The sequence below is a fragment of the Tachypleus tridentatus genome, unplaced genomic scaffold (genome assembly GCF_004210375.1).
Source record: "Tachypleus tridentatus isolate NWPU-2018 unplaced genomic scaffold, ASM421037v1 Hic_cluster_2, whole genome shotgun sequence".
Lineage (NCBI taxonomy): Eukaryota > Metazoa > Arthropoda > Merostomata > Xiphosura > Limulidae > Tachypleus > Tachypleus tridentatus.
The window spans coordinates 58471849-58478773 of NW_027467782.1; the positions used below are offsets into that span (position 1 = coordinate 58471849).

A 6925-nucleotide genomic window follows, 5' to 3' on the forward strand; every position below is an offset into this window, starting at 1 on the left:
CCTTGTAGCTAGTGTTACAAAATATTCACGATTGTTTATATAGAATACCACAGAGCAAGACTCACAACTGCTCCAGGGTCCTGTAGCTAGTGTTAAATATTCACGGATTGTTTACATGTGGACACCCACACTGGAGCTTGACCTACACAACCTGTGTACTGTGGTCCCTGTAGCAAAGTGTTAAATATTCACTTGTTTACATAGAATACCCACACTGGAGCTTGACTCCAACCTGTGTTCAGGGTCCTTGTAGCTGTAGTGCATAGTATCTGCCTCAGTTTGTTTACATAGCGAAATCACCATTTAAGCTGAATTAAAACCTGTTCAAGGGTCCTTGTGAAGCTAGTGTTAAAATAATATTCACTTTATTGTTTACATAGAATACCTACACTGGAGCTTGACTGCCAACCCCAAAAGCTCCAGTCCTGTAGCTAGTGCTAAATATTCACGGATTGTTTACATAGAATACTCCAACACTGTGCAGCTTGACTCTACAACCTGTAACCTGAGTCCTGTAGCTGGTGTTAAATATTCACGGATTGTTTACAGAATACCCACACTGGAGCTTGACTCACAACCTGTGTTCAGGGTCCTTGTAGCTAGTGTTAAATATTCACGGATTGTTTACATAGAATGTACCCACACTGAGCTTGAATTTTGTTCCAAAGCCCAGTGGTCCTGTAGCTAGTGTTAAATTATTGTTGATTGCCATATAGAATGTCTTCACTGGAGCTTGACCTTTGGCAACCTGTGTTCAGGGTCCGTAGCTGGTAAGCAACATCGCAGGATTACATATTATGGTAATACCCACACTTTGCTTGACTCACAACCTGTGTTCAGGGGTCCCTGTAGCTAGTGTTAAATATTCACGGTTGCTTTACCCTGCACTGGAGTTTCTGGATCACAACCAACTGTGTTCAGGGTCCAAGCAAGACTGATTAGTTTTACATAGAATACCCACACTGAGCTTGACTCACAACCTGTGTTCAGGGTCCTTGTAGCTAGTGTTAAATATTCACGGATTGTTTACATAGGCCACCCCACCGAGCTGAATTTCACAACCTGCCCAGTTGTAGTGTTAAATATTCACGGATTGTTTACATAGAATACCCACACTGGAGCTTGACTCACAACCGTGTTCAGTGTCCTAAAAGTTTAAATATTCACGGATTGTTTACATAGAATACTCCTACCACACTGACCAACCTGTGTTCAGGGTCCTTGTAGCTAGTGCTTAAATATTCACGGATTGTTTGCATAGAATACCTTCCACACTGCAGCTTTGACTCACAACCTGTTCAGGGTCCTGTAGCTGTAGTGTTAAATATTCACGGATTGTTTACATAGAATACCCACACTGGATGACCACAACCTGTGTTCAGGGTCCTTGTAGCTAGTGTTAAATATCTTCATTTGATTGCTTTACAGAATACCCACACTGGAGCTTGACTCCACAACCCAGTCTAGGGTCCTTAGAAGAAAAGCAATATTCACTTGACAATTGAACAAATAGTTAAACACTGAAATTTGACATCCACCAATGGTTCCACAGTTCTTGGTTAACTTCAGATGATATCTATCCACTGATCAGTTCATGGTTAACTTCAGATGTATATCCATCCACTGAACAGTTCATGGTTAACTCTGTATATTATTCTATTACTTGGTTTATATGTATAATAAAGTTCCTGCAGGATCTGAATGCTTTTATTTTAACAGTTCAAAATAAATATCCAACTAGTTTCTTCCTTCCTTTATAAAAAGTATTTTTAACCTAACTCATCATGTTTGTAACGTAGATTATTTCTTCTCGTCAAATCACATACAAAGAAGGAATTCCGCCTATACAGGAGAGTAAGTGTTTCCAGCAGTACACAATCATGAGATAAAGAAGCTAGAAGGTAGGTGGGAGATGACCTGGTTACTGCCTGCTGAATAGACAGGGAAATGACTTGGAACATCAAATCTGGGAGTTCACCTGCCTACACCTACCACAGCTAAGTCGTTCTAAGAGTAACAGATATACCAAATAACTTGGCGAACCATGTGAATGATCAGATATACCCATCATAATATGAAGCATGCCAGCCGTCAGGTATATCAAGTCATTAGCTAACATAGGTCAGGCTGTAATAACTTTAAAACAGTTATAAATAGAATCAGGCCTTCTACAGATGTTAAGATAACTCACCATATTATGTTATTATAAATATTCATCCACGATAATTTATGATTAAGTCCGGAGTCTTACTCCTGACTCATAGAGTCCAATTTATGACTCATGTTTTCCAATCAACAACTCCTATAATCTAATTTCTGACTCATGTTTTCCAATCAACAACCCTGTAATGTAATTTCTTACTCATCTTTTCCAATCAACAACTCCTGTAATGTATTTCTGACTCATGTTTCTTCAATCAACAACTCCTGTAATGTAATTTGACTCATATTTTCCAATCAACAACTCCTGTAATGTAATTTCTTACTCATATTTTACAGTCAACAACTCTCATAAACTAATGTCTAGTGCATGTTTTCCAACCATTTATCCTATAATTTACTATTTGACTTATGTTTTCCAAAGGTACTATCTTCTATGAAGCACAAATGTGTTCCAATGGTTGTTTTGAATTCGCGCAAAGCTATACGAAAGGCTATCTGCTTCACCATCCTTAATTTAGCAGTGTGTAAGACTCAGAAGGAAGCATTCATCACCACCACCGCAAACTCTTGGGTTACTCTTTTACCAACGAATAGTGGGATTTACCGTTACATTATAACACCTACGTCTAAAAGGAAAGCATCTTTGTGTGACGGGGATTCGAACCCGCGACCCTCGTATTACGTGTCGAGTGCCTTAACCCACCTGGCGCGGGGCCTTGTTCAATGGAAGATGCTTGGTGCTGACAGATGTTGTTTCTTTCATAAGTTATAGTTAGAAATATATAAAACAATACACTGGTAACTGATAGTAATCGATTATTTTTCACACAAGGTAAAGTTTTATTTTTTTTATTATAGGGTCCCAGTGATTTTTAAAACAATGACTCGGAACAAACGTTGTGTTTTTAATAGAAACTTCTTACAGCCCTAGACGTCAGTTGGGTCTTTTCTCTCATTTGATCTGCTGTCGAAGCAATTCGGGGTGAATAGCCGTAAGTGGGTGCGTAATTTATTCTCCCACCCTACCCTCCTGCTACTCTAGGATTGGTTGTTGTCATGGTGACAGCCTGTTGCTTTTAAAATCTAAAGAATAGTGTATGATGTCACTTGCCGCCTATTTTGTTTTCCATGACCCATAATCGTCGAAGCTCAGATATTTTGTTTTCCATGACCCACAAAACGTCGTAGTTCGGTTTTTTAGAGTTCATGACTCACACATTCTTCAAAACAATGGATTCGATTAAGAACCGATACAGAAGCTTATTTATAAATATATATATACCGATACACTAAAAAAACTAAGCTGACAGTAATACAGTTATTTTATGTTATGGTCAACTTTAATCACAGAATATTTAATTATTTGTTTCTAGTGTTCTTAAAGTATTCTTAGTGAACTTCTGAACAAAGAAATTGCTATAAAAACTTACACTCTGTTCTAGTTATTTTAAATAACGTACTGAACATCATAGGAATATGTTTGTTAACAATAACATATTATCTGCTGTTACAAACTTTTAAAGTCAATTTCTCAAGTGTTACAAAATGGATGACCCACAACATGTCAAATAAAAAACCTTCAAACCAGAATTATTTTAACTCACTGTTCTCATACTGTGTTGTTATTGACTAACAAAGCCTATCAGATAATTTAGATTAGCTGTACAATACTGGTTTGGACTAACAAAGCCTATCGTGATAATTTATTGCTGTTAATACTGTGTTGTTATTGGACTAACAAAGCCTATCAGATAATTTAGATTAGCTGTATTTACTACCGTGTTGTTATTGGACTAACAAAGCCTATCAGATAATTTAGATTAGCTGTATTTAATACTGTGTTGTTATTGGACTAACAAATCCTATCAGATAATTTAGATTAGCTGTATTTCAATACTGTGTTGTTATTGGACTAACAAAAGCCTATCAGATAATTTAGATTAGCTGTATTTAATACTGTGTTGTTATTGGACTAACAAATCCTATCAGATAATTTAGATTAGCTGTATTTAATACTGTGTTGTTATTGGACTAACAAATCCTATCAGATAATTTAGATTAGCTGTATTTAATACTGTGTTGTTATTGGACTAACAAAGCCGATCAGATAATTTAGATTAGCTGTATTTACTACCTGGTTGTTATTGGATTAACAAATCTACTGTGATAATTTTAGATTAGCTGTATTTAATACTGTGTTGTTATTGGACTAACAAATCCTATCAGATAATTTAGATTAGCTGTATTTAATACTGTGTTGTTATTGGACTAACAAAGCCTATCAGATAATTTAGATTAGCTGTTTTAATACTGTGTTGTTATTGGACTAACAAATCCTATCAGATAATTTAGATTAGCTGTATTTAATACTGTGTTGTTATTGGACCAACAAATCCTATCAAATAATTTAGATTAGCTGTATTTAATACTGTATTGTTATTGGACTAACAAAGCCTATCAGATAATTTAGATTAGCTGTATTTAATACTGTGTTGTTATTGGACTAACAAATCCTATCAGATAATTTAGATTAGCTGTATTTAATACTGTGTTGTTATTGGACTAACAAAGCCTATCAGATAATTTAGATTAGCTGTATTTAATACTGTGTTGTTATTGGACCAACAAAGCCTATCAGATAATTTAGATTAGCTGTATTTAATACTGTGTTGTTATTGGACTAACAAATTCTATCAGATAATTTTAGATTAGCTGTATTTAATACTGTGTTGTTATTGGACTAACAAAGCCTATCAGATAATTTAGATTAGCTGTTTTTAATACTGTGTTGTTATTGGACTAACAAATCCTATCAGATAATTTAGATTAGCTGTATTTAATACTGTGTTGTTATTAGACTAACAAAGCCTACCAGATAATTTAAATTAGCTGTATTTAATACTGTGTTGTTATTGGACCAAAAAAGCCTATCAGATAATTTAGATTAGCTGTATTTAATACTGTGTTGTTATTGGACTAACAAAGCCTATCAGATAATTTAAGCTAGCTATATTTAATACTGTGTTGTTATTGGACCAACAAAGCCTATCAGATAATTTAGATTAGCTGTATTTAATACTGTGTTGTTATTGGACTAACAAAGCCTATCAGATAATTTAGATTAGCTGTATTTAATACTGTGTTGTTATTGGACTAACAAAGCCTATCAGATAATTTAGATTAGCTGTATTTAATACTGTGTTGTTATTGGACTAACAAAGCCTATCAGATAATTTAGATTAGCTGTATTTAATACTGTGTTGTTATTGGACTAACAAAGCCTATCAGATAATGAAGTATCAACTCAATACATAAACACACACACTGCTTGTTGTTGAATTACTATTTTAAAAACTTCGTACTGTTGTAATGTGATTGAATTTATTCAAAACAATCGTATTAAGAACGACCTTAATGTATTGTAAAATAATCTGAACAAGGAGAGGATTGACTCCTGATACTCTCCTACAGGGTTACTTTTGATTTATCGCTTGTTTAATCTGTACTGCAGCAAAAGTAATTCAATTGCATTCTGTGTGCTGGGTTTCAGTATAACGCGCTAAGGAGCAAAGCAGATATTCTGGGGCTGCACGCGTTTCAGATCCGAGACAGAAGTTGGTTTACCTACAGTGCCTATCTGTAATGGAGAACTTTACTGGAGTGTTTTGTAATGTGACACTTTATTAAAAAAACACTAATGCTCCCTACTTGGCACTTCATTGAAGACTCTAAGTAGTATATAATAGGACAAAATATTTTTTGGTCTACCTTTGTCATTTAAGGAAATCATTCATTCCAGACAATCTGTCTCTTTATACGATAAGCTGTCTCGGTTCTTAACAAATACAACGTTTTTCACATGAGGGGTTTAGAATCACGCTATTTAAATCTTAGGTCAGTTACGTGTTTCTTAACTGACTTTACTTTGTTCAAATGAAAGTCACCAACCTGCCATGGCCATCCAAGGGTAGAAAGCTTGAGACATGGCACTGGTGTTTTGGTAGCAAGCTGTCCATGCATCTGATGCACGCGGAGAAGCCCCGCCATCTCCCGGGAAAGGACGTACAGCGTCGTTGCTCATTACTGCAGCTCGGACGCCGGTCAGTCCCCCCTTGCCAGATGGACATGTCTTTACAGCCATGTTGAACCCGTTCTGCTCCTTCACGAGACACTCAGGTTTGAAAGCCGTCGTTGGGTCTGGACTCACTGCTGTGTACAGTTTACACGATGTGGAAGACACAGTTGTGTCAACGAAGCCGGAGTCGTGTGGTGCCCTGGCGGCGGAGCTAGGTTGAGGGTACGGCGGAACAAGGAGTCCCTTGCGGAAAACGATAGGATTGTTCCGGCGTAGCCTGACTATTATAAAAGCCAGTCTGATCAAAGTAAGAGTTCATCATGTCTGACCACCACCCTCGCTCCTTTCGACATCAGATTTTGAATTTCGATTTTTTACTAAGGCAACGTGTTGGATTAAATTCGACCATAGTATTCACATATCTAGGACTCCCGGAAAGGAACAACTGACCAATCAGCGTGCTCTTTTGCGGCAGCGAACTCCTTTCTTGTGTATCCCACCGCCATTGGACCCGACAACACGTCTGGGTTTGATCACTGTTATTGGGAAACGCATTCGAGTTATTATTTTCGCACACTTGTCACATTAATAAATCATGGTGGCAGTCACTAATTTTTTTTTAAGAAATACTTGCCTCTAACACCGACAGCTGCTCTGCCCCAGACGATGAGAGAGGTGTACTGAGAA

General features: G+C 36.7%; 1 pseudogene; it reads right to left on the reverse strand.

The window, feature by feature from the left end:
• Nucleotides 1-6103: 6103 nt before the first annotated feature.
• On the reverse strand, nucleotides 6104-6560 carry LOC143243332 (uncharacterized; annotated as a pseudogene).
• Between the last annotated feature and the right edge of the window lie 365 nt (nucleotides 6561-6925).